General features: G+C 43.8%; 1 protein-coding gene across 1 annotated transcript in view; it reads right to left on the bottom strand.

Annotated features, from left to right (window-relative positions):
- chrm2a (cholinergic receptor, muscarinic 2a) overlaps window positions 1–16025 on the bottom strand; it is a 35538-nt gene that overhangs the window by 16187 nt on the left and 3326 nt on the right. The window contains exons 2-3 of the mRNA XM_088406237.1: window positions 7419–7538; window positions 7078–7126 (exon numbers count right to left, since the gene is read on the bottom strand). The gene's annotated coding sequence lies outside the window, so the exon portion shown is untranslated. The remainder of the gene's footprint in view (window positions 1–7077; window positions 7127–7418; window positions 7539–16025) is intronic.

The following is a 16025-nucleotide window of genomic DNA, read 5'->3' on the forward strand; positions in this document are numbered from 1 at the left end:
ATCACCGGGGTCGAAGAAGTTCCTCGACCATCTTGCAAAGTCACAGCGATTGCTGCTGCAGACCAGAGGCGAAATAAAATCATCCAATGTGATACACACAAGGTCTTTAAAGTCAATATAGAAATCTCCCGCTTCTGTTTGGCCGAAATGAGCCTTATCTCCTCGGAAGGTGGCCCATCCATCAGCGATTCCTCACGGCTTATCACCCCGCCTGAGTCCAATCGCGCAATGATGATGTCAGGCATTCATCAAACGCTGACATCTCACATTCAAGACTAAAGCACGTGCCCTTTTCCGCTGCCTCCAATCGGACCGACATCGCCGAGACGCCAGTACGTGTCTTCACACATGCACCTCATAGCAGTAGCAGTAATGTTCCGCGCTCCCCGCTGACTGCTTCTGCATTCAAAATTTACAGTGGTATTGATGTGCCGAATCGAAACGAGCAACATCACGGACACTCGCTGGGTCACCGCTTGAATGTCTCTGCGGAGTCACAATATTGATCTAACGCAAGGGCCGGCAAAGCTTTGCAGAAAGAAGGTGGGAGTGAGTGAGTCTCCTGTTTTTTCGGGACTCCTGTTAATTAACTCTAAAATTAACTCTTATCTTCGTTGTACAGTTTTCCAATTTTTAAATAGAAAAACATCCAAACTTTATACTCAATCCGGTTGTATTTGTTTAACTCCAGGCCTGTATGTGGCAGCAGTGCACTTTACAGACTGTTTGCCAGTGCCATAAAAAGGACTCTGATAAACATACGCTTCATTTGCGATGATAGTAAAAAATATTACTAGCTCCAACTACAAAATTGCACGGATTTGTGATAAACAATTCGGTCTCAAACCCATTTGCAGGGAAAATAATCGAACAAAAAAAAAATGACAGTTGCCTTTCACTTTGCCCGCCTCTCTCACTGGCGCGCAGCTGCCATCTTGAGTTGATAGCAAGTCAGCCATAAAATTGCATTTTTCATGTTGCCCACACAGTGAGTGGCTCCAACACGTATGCAAATTTTAAGTGTCCGTTGGCAAAAGCAAAAAGGCTTTGTCCAAGACTGTAGCAAGCGCATCGGCGGCTTTTACGGCTGTAATGATGATAGCCCTGATGAATGGTAATGACGCGAGAGAGAGGCCTCATCATGTTTGCTCGCCAGGACTTCGCCGCCACCCTTTTTATCCAGCCGCAGACCGGCGCAGTGCACCCGTAATTCACTCTATAGCATTGCTAATGTTCCTTCTTGTAACCCCGCGGTGCAATTACATTTAGCCAGCCACGCTAGACTGTTTGTTGGGTTTCAAGAAGTTTCCAGCTCATTTTCCCCTGGCAGATAATTACACCAAGGGATAATTGCAAATTAAATGCAATATTGTAGGCATGTCAAACATTCTGAATGATACCGTATGATTCAATTGTTATATTTTACCCAAAACTGATCAATTTGCTGTCCTCGAAATGTTCAATTTTGCTAAATCCCAAAATAGTATATAGTAAGTATATAAATAGTATATAGTAATAGTAAATAGTATATAGTAAATTTTCTGCTGTTAAGCCTTTTTTTACAACAATGTGAATTTGTGTAAAAATAAATATGACTGTATTTGATTATAAAGATTAAAAAACATTGTGTGAAACAGAAAAATACGTCAAAATGTAAGGTATCCAACAAACAAAAAATGACCAATGAATTAATAAAATAGATGTACTTAAATATACATCGTACATCATGTATAAAATTGTGTATTAAGAGGTGTTTCAGTTTTTTTTTATTCATGATGTATTACGCTATTTTACTATATTTTTTCTAGTTTTTACATATGCAACAACTTGGCTAAAAAACGTGGTGAATTCTTAAAGTTCTTTCCACTCCTTTTTAGCACGTAAACTACTAAACTGCTATATCTGTTGTGGATTTTGTCATCTCTTTAAATTTATTTTTTCCTTTGTAAAATCAAAATAAATGGAAATCCCTCAAGTAAATCATAGTTAAAAAATATGGAACTTTAAAAATCACAGTTTTGGAATTCTTTTTATTTTATATAGCTGACAAGTACACTAACACAAGCAAGCAGACAGTTGGCAGGCAGACCTGACCTCTATTCAAACGTAACATCGCTCGGGGATAAAAGCTACGCATGCTTCGTGCTTGTTTTGCAGCACAGGCATGTCAAATATCAATAGCGTCGAGCAGGAACAATCCGAAACTTTACACGGCGAAATTGCATTAATGCGCGAGGGCCAATAATGCGCCGCGGAGCTCCCGCGTCTTCATATGCGAGCCCAATCTATACGACATACATAATTCATGCCGGTGACACCGCCGCCATAAATAGATTTATCATCACGCACTAAACGAACGCTGGAGTGTGAATAAATGTTGAAGGGACACCATCCATCTCCTGGCCGACACACAAGTGGATTTAGCGGCCTCCATGAATAATGCACAGTTGAGCGAATGAGACAAAGGCCTGGTGCATCACATGTTGCTATCAAAGAGATATTTGGAAGTGGCCGCGCTCCCGCCGGGACGCTCGCAACGCACGCACCTAATCAATGACCTGCTTCCGATAATTACTGTTTACTTGAGCTCATTATTCGAGCCGAGAAGGACGCAAGCTGTAATTGGCAGTTGCCGGGACGGCGCCGATGTCGGGAGGTCAAGAGTGTCACTCTCTAATTGTCTGACGTGTGATCCAAGGATGGACACGGGATTGGCTGTGCTTCACCGCGCTCCACATGTTGACATTTAGCGACTAATTAACAGCGCGACCGGTCCTGAGCGCCGCCGCTATCTGCGGGAGCGCTAATCCGCATGAGCGAATCCCAGAGATACGCCGATGATTCAAATATATTAGCATGTCGGAGAATTTCATAGGTGCCGTGTTCAACATGCATGTATGCACATAAATCTGCCTCCTGTGTCCCTTGCTTTCTGTTTAGCAGGCTAATGAATGCAACAAATAGTGCAGCTATAAAGCTGTAATTACAGTCATGGCTTGTCAGTGTTCCCATTAAAATTGCAAAAGATTTTGTATAAAATTAGACAAATCGGGAAAATGATGGTTTCTTGCAATTTGATTTGGAGGTGATATAAGGCAGGGGTTCCCACCCACCGCCCCCCCCCAGGCCCTGTTTTAGTCCGTGGATAATCTGGTACCCTAAAAAAAATTATTTCCATTGTATGTGTTATCTGAGTCTGAAAGATATTTTCTTTTGTAAAACTTTGATTAGAAATTTTTACCCACAGAGTATAGCAAAACGAGTAAGACGTCTTTGGAAATTTTTTTAGGGTTTTTAATTAATTCATCTTAATTCCGTGCCAAGACCAAATCCAAAAGGTTTTTCCAAATCAACTGCAGTGCTTTTTTCCGCCAGTAGAGGTCACTGACTCTTATAGAAGCTTCCCAAAATGACGCTAATTTCCAAGAAATTGTCCCCGAATGGCCCACAAAGGCTTCATTTGAGCATCACTAAAAATTTGCAACATTATCCTTAAGAATGAAGCCTGATGAGCCATTGAAAGCTTCTGTTTGGCGTTCAATTCAGCCATTTTTTTCCAGCTTTACGCCTGTGTGGCGCAAATGACTCGCAGATCGACATGCAAAGAGTTGGATTCAACACACTTTTGCACTTGCAAGTTTTTATTTCGTAAACTCAACAAGATTTAGAGTCATACTCATACGAAGAAGATTCAAACTCAAAACAATATCGAGTCGTGATAGCCAAACTATTTTGACAAAATTTGCAACCTTTCGAACAGCATACCTTTGTGGCTAATCGGCTGTGCAGCACTTAAAAAAACAAGAGTCTCACCTCACTGGACACAGTCCGTCGATTTATAACAATACAATTACAGTGCCCACTTATTCAAATTGTCCTTGCAAAAGAAACAAAAGAACTCCCACTTTCCATTTTCTCTTTATCTTTACATTTTCATTCCCAAGGCGCACTAGGACTCACACTCCTGGTGAGTGTATCTTGATTAGAGTCCGCCTGTGCAATTTCCTGCCAGATTATTTTTGATGGATTCGCAAAAGTATCAATCAGAGCCAGTCGGCTGCTTGAAAGTGGCTTTCATTAGCGGTCAAACACTTCTGTTCTTGTTGCGCACTCAAGGGCAGTGTCGCCGACTGCTTCCAAAGTGCGCCTTAGTTCGCTGTCGCGGCGGAGTCCTTTTCACATAACAAGTGAAAGTGGGAGAAGTTAGTTTCAAAGCAAAATCCCTTCTAAAACACATTAGCTGACTTGTAATGAAATGACCAAAAAAAAGTCATATTAACAAGTGACATATTGTCATGTAAACAATCTTGTTTCGGCAACGATGATAGACCTGTCATACAAAAACTCCGGACTGAAATGCTGTCATTCAAAAAAACAATATAAAATCAAAATGCTTTCCCATACATGTTCAATCAACCTAAAACTTTTATTAAACAACAAACCAGAAGGAAGACAAGTAGCTTTTACTAACGAGGAGAGTGGACAGAGATGAGTGTCTAAAAACACACCTGGTCCGCTCCTTGTTTATTCATTCATCCATTGCTGCCCTTAAGGCTTGTGGAAGACATATGCTAACAATGTAAGCATTCTTGGGGCTACACCCTGAACTGGTTGCCAGCCAATTGCAGGGCACACAGACAACCAACCAATCACACCTAATTTGGAGTGTCCATTATAGCTTCCATGCATGGTTCTGGAATGTGGGAGTAAGCCAGAAAGCCAATAAACGCAATGTCACCAAACGACGTTGATTCAAAACTGTCGTGTGCGCGGACATCAGATTGTCGTAAACAAACAACATCAGATGAAAATCCTGTCAAGTGGGCCATTATTACGCTCTGATTTGATTCAATCTCGTGACAGCCTGACGTTGGCAGCAGGCAATTCCGCCTGATGTACGGTCATGCAAACAAATTACAGGTGCTAACGCGCTACACACCGCAATGTTGCATTTGCAACCGCGTTGCCGTTCTGCTAAAAAATAGCCGGTTTATTTTGGCCGCACGTTATTGATGGCCGCCGGCGCAAATCAATCGGGCGCGCTCCGCGGGCGTGCACTCTGTCTGTTGGTGGCGATAGGGATAACATGTCAGAGTGGACCCTCTCCATCTTGTCACTTAAAGCGCAATCAATAGTGCTTCCCCCACCGAGCGTTCTTCTTCATCTCCGCACGCCGCAATCGATAACCTGGTGACCAGCAGGGTTCCGGAACACAAAGCCAGGCGACATCAAACACTCAGTGTACTCAGGTAGATATTTTTTGGTGCTAGAAACGCAACTGTAATCAGACCGAAAGACCAATATAGCCAATCGGAAACCTGAAAAAAAGCAAGTTCCTGAAAAGAGCAAGACTGCATCAACAGTATCAACATAACATACCCGGTTCAACCTATGCATGAGCTTGAAAATGATTCTAATCATTCGAATCAGGTGTGTTTGAGAGAGAAATTTTGAAAACATGCAGAATACCGGCCCTCAAGGACTGGAGTTTGACACCTGTGATCTGGAATCCGATATTTCAGCTAAGATTCAACCTTGTCATGGTGGTCAAGCGGTGCAAAATAAGCAGAGGAAACAAGTCACAAATTCACGATTACACAGCCGTTTTTAACGCTTTTTTACGATATTATCCAAATTTGATCCCTCACAACAGGTTTTTAAGCTATTGGATCCCTGTTTTCCTAAAAAAAAATGTAATTTTAAGAGAAATGCCAGCACAAATTCTCTTCATTCCTATAAAAAACTTATAAGGTAGTATATAAAAGTTTTGCAATCAGCATTTTCGTTCTAATCCGCTCTAAAATGTAATTTTTGTTTCAAGTTGTTCCCAAGTGTTACTGGGCACGTTATAACTTTCAGCCTTTTCGTGATAACAGAATACAATTGTTCAATTATACAAGCAAGCCTGTGGCCAGTGTCTTTTTAAACGAGCTTGCCGTAAAAAATTCAACAAGCGCATATCTGCATGCCTGCAGGGAGGAGACGCGCATCTTAACGATTGCATTAATTGCCTGGGGGATGTCGCTCACTCATGCATATTTGACACTTTTAGCCGCATGCTCGCGCCGCGTCTCTCTGCTAATGGATGCCGCGTGGCGCCGCGCTGCATACGGATCAGCCGCTCTTCCCGTACACCCCGCCATCATCCTTCCCTCAAACTCCGCCGTTGATTTGCCTGAGCGTAATGGCAACTGAGAGCCCTCGACATCGGTGTCGAGGTATCAAACAACAGGCCGCAAGTGTGTGTGATGCTGACTGATATCGAGGTGACAAGTGGCAGCCCGAGTACCGGCAGATTGGACACCTTGTTCTCTCACGGCCACCATGATGCCGGTTTACACGCGCCGTGTCAAATGAGATGCGTTCAAGGACTTTTTAAACGCTTTTAAAGCCAGACAATGGATGACAAGGAGAGCTGTGTGTGCGCAACCATATTTGGGCATCTACTGCGAGGCGTCTCCTTTCTTCCAACCAATCGGAAAAGATCAGTTATTTCGAGCATGTTCAAATTCCTTTTCTTCCGCATCATTCCGGAGGTATTTTAACCAAGGGACGGCACACTGTATAAGCGGTCATGTCATGTAGAACTTAGGTATGTTGTCACCAACTAGGTGAAATTTCAGCTCCCTTTAGTCTTCTTTCAACCCTATGATTCTCACGACCGGTCCAGTATTTTAACCAAGAGACGGCACACTGTATAACTAAGCGGTCATGCCATGTTGAACTTAGGTATGTTGTCACCAACTAGGAGAAATTTCAGCTCCCTTTAGTCTTCTTTCAACCCTATGATTCTCACGACCGGTCCAGTATTTTAATCAAGAGACGGCACACTGTATAACTAAGCGGTCATGTCATGTTGAACTTAGGTATGTTGTCACCATCTAGGTGAAATTTCATCTCCCTTTCGTCTTCTTTCAACCCTATGATTCTCACGACCAGTCCAGTTGCTTAACTTGGTTTTTGCATCACTTTTTTTGCCACCATTTTTTAAATTTTCGGACTATTAATTGCTTTCTTTCCCCGATTCGCGTCGCCTCGAAAATGTGTGTGAGAAAGGCGCCGCTTTGCATTCTTTACCTGAGACGATCTCTTCCTGCTCAGCGACTAACCTCTTGCTCCCGCGGCTCTATTAAAAGAAAGAAAAGCAAAAAAAAAAAAAACGTTTAACTCTCATCTCGGCGCTCAAGGTTTTTACAAGCCCGACGCGCGTGCTGTCATAATATAATAGAGAACAGGAAAAAAGACCATATAGAGCTCCTGTCATTGGCATTCAGCATAATGTGAAAGTATGTATTGAGAATTCATATGCGCTAATGGATGCTACCTGCGAGGATAAGTAAATGTTGCATAATGTAGAACTAGCGCGTCCCTACATTAGCATAGATTCATCAAGGCCTAAAGATGGAGCTGGTACTTACAGGTCCAGCAGGGCTGCTTCTGCATTTGGGAGGGCGTGTTCAAGTGTGACTTGACGCCAAGCGGGCCAACGGGGAAGCAGGCGGCAGGTTTTCTTCCAGCTTCGTGATGATTTGCCATGGCTACGGTGCAGGGAAAGCGATAACGTTAGCATTAACATCAAGAATTTGATGCTTTACCCTTGTGCAGTATTTTGACCATTATTTTTTCCACATCATTCTTGCAGGATTCCAGCCAAGGGACAGTACAATCCTGGTGGTGTAAAATTTAGCATCTCTGTGAAATTTCAGCTCCCTGGTGTCGTCTTTCAATGTCCCTTTGGTGTTGCATGAAGTGACATTTGGAGCAAATTGGACGATTTTCATTATTTTAGAGATAAGTAGAATGTTTTAACAATAAAAATAAAGATTAGAAGATAACAGTGATATCTCGCCAGTAAACGGCCTCTGGCATTGTTATGATTCATCACAAAGCCTAGTGCCACTTTGTTTTGAACTAAAACAGCTGCAGCGAAAGAAAAAAAAAAAATTGAGACTTATGAAGAAAGTGAACCACGCTCAAGGCCTGACGAAAGAGCGTTACCATTTGGGGCGTGATTAGGGTCACATGACGTGGCGTTCTTTACAAACTAGCCGAACGCTGCTGCTTTCATTCAGCAAGAAAAATGTGAAAGCTATTGAGCATAAATATGAGTGAGAGGTGCTAATTATGAAAAACAAATGCAAAAAGATGAAATAACACCAATCTGTGAAAAGGCTGTTGCATATACTGCATTTACATTCATTTTATATAATGCTGTTTTATTCAATTAAACTACTTTGTATTTTTTTGACATTTAATTTAATTTCATTCATTCTTTTACTTTTGTTACTACAGCTAGGGACGCAGTTTAAGAGCTGGAAGCGAGCTCCCCCCCGTCAAGGTAATCCAGCGGCGTAATCCAATCACATTTAAACCCTTTTGGAGCTGTATTAAATTCTCACTTTCAGATTAGTGGAGTTCAATCTTCAAGCCTTTTTAGAATGAACAAAAAAGTGAATTTTCCGAGTATTTTGGTTGGCATTCAACTTAAGCAGTGACTCACTTCTTTAATTTGCTGTGTTTAATTCACAAAACTCCCGCTAAGTGCGTGATTTTTTCCCCACATATGGCCCGCGAGATGATTTTATAATGTATAATAATGAGCTGTTCTGTTTTTTTAAATGAAAAACTTTAAATGACTTAATTGATGGCTATCAGGATTGATTCCGAAACTGGAAGCAAAAAAGTCAAGAGAAAAAATGTGGGAAAAAAAGAGATTAGATTGCTAGGAATAAACACCCCCGATTTTATGTTGTCATGATCTCATTTAAAATGAGAAATTGCCCATTCTTAAACCTTCCGAAAGGGAACGTGTGCACATACTTTTGCTCCTTGCATGTGAGGAAGCAATTATGGCGGATGTTGGCAAACTGTTAGCCACAAAGCCTCATGCTACTTGTGAGATGTTACCAAGGCCTTGGAGGAGGTATTACCATGTGTGATTTGCTATTAGAAAATATAGTCCCGTTGATTAAGTGATTCACCGTTAATCCTGACAGGAAGCACAGGCGTCATTATTCCCACGTGGTTTCATGCAGATGTTGACACTAACGTCTGATTATCCCATTTTAATCCCGTGTCAGGATTACAGCGTTCCATCTTCGTGCGCCGCTGTGAAGCTCGCGAGGAGAAAAATGTCCCGCCAATTAGTGTTGGAGTGGGCGGGAAAGGAAGATGATGATGAAGTGACACATTTACATCCGTGCGATACATAATGCGCAAAGCTAACTTTTATTCGCGCGAAACCTCGATAGAGATTTCATTTTGTTAAGACTAAATCCCGTTAATCCCACTTTAAAATATCCCATTTTTGAAAATGTGACGCAATAGCGCTTGATGGGTTTCTTTGGAGGACTGTAACTGAATAAATTGGATGGTTGGATGATGTATGGAGAAAGATCACTTATGCGTGTTTGAAAATGTATACGAGGATTCACACGAGTTTGAATTGTTTTTGTGTGAGTACGACTCTAAATTGTGTCGCGAATTGAATACAACTGTTGTTTGCAGGACGATGACCGCACGAGACACAACTTCACGTCCGCATGAATCTCTCCTTTGGATTGGTGGATCCGGATATGCAAATCAAGATTACGTCACGCCAAGCTACCAGGCAAAGTCAGTCGATCTACGAGTCATTCACGCCGCGCATGCGTAAAGCAAAAAACATGGCCGAACTGAATGCCAAACAGAAGCTTTTAATAGTTTAGTAATGCTCAAATAACACTTTTGTGGGCCGTTAAAGGACAATTTATTGGTAAACGGCATCATTATGGGATGCTTCTGTAACAGTTACTGACCTCTGCTGGCAGAAGCAAGTACTGCATTTGATTTGGAAAAACACTTTCCTTTGAATTGCACACACGAACGAGTCCGAAACAAAGTACAATCGGAGCGTCGCCAATGTGTAGACGCATGCGGCCAATCAGACGCAAGGACAAGGTCGTCTCTCTTTCTTGTAATTTTACACACTCTTCCTGCTCCATCGATCCTGGGGCCAACGCGGCTCAAGCAGATGGGGGGTCTCATCCCCTAGTCACCTATAATTGCAAGCTGTTAGAGACTCAGGATGGGTCTGGATTACCAAGCAGCTCGGTGGCGGACGGCGGCGGCGGCTGGTTGCCAAATGAGACTCAAGCGAAAGCGCCAATATCAACTGGCTCGGGTCATCTTAATTGCTTCACAGGATCGCAACGCTCCCTTCAGACTTTGTCAATCCCAAACTTGACACGAGTGGAATTTTAAGAGGCTTTTTATTGGTTCGTAATGAGACTCGTAATTAGCGCTCCATTAAGTGGCGGAGAGGTCAACTTGTTTCGCTGCGAACGATACTGCCGCCAGCGGAAAAGTTTGAGTAGATGCGGGTCATTTCTGACCGTGAACATGACTTAACCATCCATCCATCCGTTTTCTGGTGCCGCTTATTCTTACAAGGTTCACAGGACTGCTGGTGCCTATCCGAGCTGGGCAGGAGGTGGCCGACACCCTGAACTGGTCACACAGAGACGATATGAACCATATAATGAAAATGTGTTAGCGAGTTTTGCCTTTGAGCGGATTTCGTGCCATTACATCATTCAACTTAGGCGCAATTCTGAAAGACAGACTTGAAAAACCTCCGTTGCAGCCTGCGATTTGACGTATGTCTTCATTTGATCATTTCAACCATGTTGGTTGTCAAAATTGTCTCTTCAAGATAATTGCATCTCCAAAAACAAACTGGTGGATGTAGATATAATACGTCACCAAGTTCGCAGACGATTGATTACAAAAAAAAAGACATTTGGCATTTTTGACCTTGATATGACCTTAACCATAAATGTAGCTCTAGAATGATAAAGCGCATATAGTGAGTATTTGTGACAAAAGGGCAAACAGCGGCATATCGTGCTGTGCCACCTTGAACAAAAGCACTGCTTTCAGAGCCTCTCATTACTTCTGCTTTACATTAAAAAGCCACATGTCCAGAGGGACGCCATCTTTAAATTTATTGCTCCGCCAGTCCGAACTCTACTCGTTTCATCAGGGTTATTTATTTCAAAGAAGCTCCCGTAGAAGGTCGATATTCACAGGTGCTTTGCCAGTTGCTGGAATGCAAAACTGTGCAGCGCGTAACCTTAACATATGTGCCAACACCTCGATTGCTCAGGGACGCCGGTTGCAAATTTGTTTCGTGCAGCAACATTTGGCCTAAGTTAAATGATCATAATGAGCATATCCGCCGCTCTGTCAGGTGTTACATTCGTGCCATCTAACCAATGGGAACTTCTTCCCTGGTCCGTCCTTTCCGGAGTTAATTGCAAATTACAGTGTCACTTTTCACGGGGGCCTCCGCGACGCTCCCTGAGAGACCCGCTCGTCCAATTATCTACCACCCATTGATTTATTTGGTCACTTCTTTTCTCCTTTCGTGCACCAGCCTTGCTGGCATTTTTCATCCGAATTGCCTCCCTCTTCATCATTCCCCTTATCCCACCTACCTCCCATCAGCGTAATGATCCGCCTGGCCGCTCGCCTCTGTAATGAAGGCTGGGAAAAGCCATGGTAATGTTCACTTGAATTTAAAAGTCAGGGTAGGTGGGGGGGTGGAAATAAGTGAACCTTTTGGAACCCCGCAGTAGGAGGGTACCTCCAAATAAAAATGTACTGATTGGTGGGCCTTTTTTGTCAAGAATTTTCATTATCATTTTAGGTATGAATTGAATGGAAGGATGACAGTGGTATCCAAGTTTTAGTGGAAATCATCCATCCATCTTGGAGAGCCACTTATCCTCACTAGGGGCCCAGGCTTGCTGGTGCCTATCCCAGCAGTCTATGGGCAGTAGGAGTGTGACACCCTGAACTGCTTGCTAGCCACAAACAGAGACGAGCAACCATTCTCGCACGCAATCACACCTAAGGACAATTTTAGTATGTCCGATTCACCTGCCATGCATGTTTTTGGTGTGTAGGAGGAAACCGGAGTGCCCGGAGGGAACCCACGTAGACACGGGGAGAACATGCAAACTCCCCACAAGGCCGGAGCCAGCTGGATTCAAACTCAGGTTCCCATAACTGTGAGGCGGACGTGCTATTCACCGAGGCGCCCTAGTAGAAAGCACCGTTCCTGAAATACTACCTCGTCATCCGTCTGCTTGTCACAGCATTGAGGAGGCATCTCAAGCTCCCCTGACCCAGTCCCTCCCACCTGACAGGCCAGGTCGGGCAGCATCCAGAAGGAGGCGAACGCTCGCAGACGCATTATCATCCCGAGAGTCTGCCGCGTTTCCTCCGTTTGACCCTCCGTCACCTGCCAGTCATGGTCGGCCGCTTCCCGCCAACTCCAAGATGCTCTCTGCCTGCCAATATCACTCACTCTTCTGACCAGCTGTCTGGCCTTAATGAGGTTTCCCATGCAAACGCCGTTGTCAGATCTTTGGATTACACTCAAAAGAAATGGCTGCACTTCAATGGCACAGGACCAAATATTGAGCCTTTTTGACTTTTAAGGACCACTGAAGTTCAGAAGTGAGTCAGTCTAAGTCCACATCTTTACCCCTGGTTACAGTGGCGCCCTGAGATACAAGATTTCTTTGTTCCATGACAGCTGTCAAGTTGACAAACAGGAAGTCTTAACCCCTTAAACGGAGAGGCGATCAGCACTGTTATTCATCTTTTTGGTAAGTAATCTGACACAACGCTTGCATCACTAAACACTCAAATCGTCTTCCCCTATTAAAATGAATGCAAAGGCGACTAATCGGTTCCAGCACCCCTTACAGTGTTACAGTTTTTATCGGCTGGCCCCATGCTACACTAGTTAGGCAGGGTCATGTTCACATCACTCAACATTAGGCAGATAAAACTCCGTCGTCTTTGGCGCGACTGAGCATGTCCGATCGTCTCCATAAATAGCTACCGCTTCTCTCCGCGGCATGCCGATGTTTGATAGCGCTCGCGTCGTCCCGCTTGGCCATTCCTGGGCGGGGGTGCCCCCTCTCTGGCCCCTGTCAGCCACTAAAGTTATGACATCATGAAGCCCCTCATAAGCCGTCGCCGTTGTTTTGAGGTGAAGCCACATCAATTTCACAGAGGGGGCTCCGCTGCCTGCTGGATGATTTGTGAGCACTATTACGGCATGAAATCGCTCCAGAAAATGAAGACGGGAATGGCAAGGTTGCTGAAGTGTGTACCTGCTGAGATTCACGCACAATGGTCCAAATATTAGGCACGGCCCTCAGCAGAGAGGAGGAAAAACCAGCGGAGAAGCATTGCTCTTCCTTATTTCCAAGCTTGACCAATGAATTAAGAGACGTGTGAAGGCCGTGTTTGAGAAGTGGAACGGGAGAAAATGGCAATATATATTCCCATCAGATGCAGGGAGAAAAAATGGAAATGACCCCCTGTGAAGCATTTTCAAAAAATTTGAGATTGAGACCTTGGTTTTCTCTGGACTCGGATCGACACGACGACCCCCATGGTGTGCAGTCAAGATTTTGAGCGTCGCCGTTTGGAAGCCACCATCAAAGGGTGCGTTCATTTTCCTCCCAGAGGGACCTGGCATGCGGAAATGAGCGAGGGGAGGGGTAGCGCGCTCAGCAGCGTGAGTTGAGCGGTTGGAGCCTCACTGAAAGCACTCTGCTCTGTCTTGAAGAAGAAAACCAAAGTTTGTGCCCCAAAATAGAGTTAGGAGATCACTGGGCATAGGAAGGAACAGTATGTACTGTACGCATCACATGACTTGAGACCTATCCGAAAAGTTATGCATGACGAGCCGGTAATAGGTTCCTTTCCGATCAGCATAGCCAGTTTAGGGTTTGTAATGTAAATCAGTTGCCCTGACCTTCTCTGCAAATTGCCGTGACTTCCTCCTTCACCCTCAGCAGCCGCGCCTCTGATGTAAATGCGCTGTACGGTGTAGCTCAGTTTGTTAATTCTCAAGTGATCAGCTCCGTTTTCTCTGGAGGTCAACCATTATTGTATTATTATTACAAGCGCTTTCTTAACCTTGCCGGTGCCGGCAGGGAAGCGAACGCCCTTCGGAGGTTTACACCCCTCGTGCTGCTCCACCCCCGTAATATGCTGTAATGTGCAAGCGCTTGAGTGTAATTGACACGCATCTGGCGAGACGGAGCGTTTACACGCAGCTGGAAACGCGGCGTCCTGCGGTTGCGCCGCTCCAGAAGGTTTGTGGCGGAGCTCAAAAAGCGGATTGGAATTCAGTTGGAATCTCTGCTTATCAGCGGATGATTATCGCGGTTTGATGTTGGCGTAAAAGGTGTGATGGATGTGCTTCATCAAGCCGCCTGTTTGTTTGTATCTGCAGAGGAGTGTAGTAGGCAATAAAAAGGAGGGCTTCACGTCGTCGTGAATTCATCCAACTGGTTGTTTGTGTTTCGCCGTCTCTGGATTGTGTCAAGAGTCCTGTTCCTGTCAAGTCACAAATTCCACAACAGCCCGGATGACCCGCTTTGCATTCACTTTCTACTTTTTGCTGACGTTTCTTCAAAACCTCAACTTGTTGACCTGGAAGAACTTCCACGGCCCTCCATCCAGTGGACAATAACGGTCCAGGACAGGAAGAGAGGCACTTACGCCGCTGTTTATCTCATCCAGGAATCTCATGAGCCTGCTTCCTGTGGCCCTGGAGGCACCTTGGAATCAGGACGTTGCTGGAACGCCATCGCGGCGAGACATCTCTTATTTTACGGCCATCATCTGGACGCTGTCCCGCAACTCGTGTAATAGATACAAACGTAGACGTCGTCGATAAATCCGAGGCGCCCCAGCATGTAAAAAGGAAAGCGCAAGTTTACAACGCTACACAAAAAGGGCATAAACAGCTCTTCTTCTCGTGCAAAAGCTCCATAAATTTCAAATGACAGTCAAAGGATATTTTTTCATCCCGAATGCCTTCTCATACCTCCAGGATTACTTGTACCCCCCTTTTGAGAAATGCTCGACTTGCTTAACGTGGGAATGACCACCCTGACCCTAAAATGGCCACGAGAACCAAAACAGACTTGTTTCTACTCGGGTGTTGTTGGATTTTTTTGCATGGCAAGGCTGAGGCACACCTGAGGCTTTTTTTTTTTTTTCTTGGACCGGCTTCCACTTCCTCAGAACTCCCTGTAGAATTCCACACTGTTCGCCTGCACATACTGCTGCTGCAGCTCCTTTTAATAACATCGGCGCTCTTGCAGCGGCTGTGGGAATGGCCTCGATTCTGAGTGACACAATTCCAGATGCTCCCGCCATTGTCTAAGGTTGATTCTTATATTAAAAAATAACAATAATATGCTCATTACTTTGCGCTGTCAACGGCTTGTGATTCGCTTTAATGTAGCCAACAGTCATCTTAAAAATGAAATATAAGAAGTGTATTTCATTCAGTTCTTTCGTGTAGTTTTGTAGTTCCCTTTTTTGATCACCGCTAATAGTGAAAAAAAATACATAATCATGTATGTTTGTATTAGGGCTGCACAATTAATCAAATTTTAATGCAGTCATGATATTGGCTGCCACAATTAATTAAGCTGATCCTCGGCGATATTAACATTTAATATGCCAGCTATGTATGTGTGTCAAATCAAGCATTTGTCAACCAACCACCAGGGGGCAATGTTTCACACATGTTTCCATGACAAAACCGTAATGCTTTTTCACCTTATATATTATTTACCAATGTGAAATGGTGTTGAGTTTCTCACCTGATTCCTAAGTGCTAGCTGTCAGTTAAGAACCATTTTGAAAAATCCCAATTGGGATAAATTCGGTGTGAATTGACAGAAAATGACATTTTGACTGCTAATTGATTAAAATTTGCTTAATGTGCTTGGTTCTACATAGGCTACATTTTTGTTTTTTAATATGTTTGCACTCAGCAAGTAAGTTTGCTGTGTTGCCCTGTGATTTTTTTTTTAATTATGGGCTAATTATTATTGTCTTTATTTATTTTAGTTTATTATTATTTGTAAGTATCAAGCCTTGAAGCCTTGTTTATAGACTGCTTTTTTAAAATAAGGGCAATAAATATACCTTTGACCAAA

Source organism: Hippichthys cyanospilos, chromosome 22 (assembly GCF_059441005.1).
Source record: "Hippichthys cyanospilos isolate Australia breed blue-spotted pipefish chromosome 22, RoL_Hcya_1.0, whole genome shotgun sequence".
NCBI lineage: Eukaryota > Metazoa > Chordata > Actinopteri > Syngnathiformes > Syngnathidae > Hippichthys > Hippichthys cyanospilos.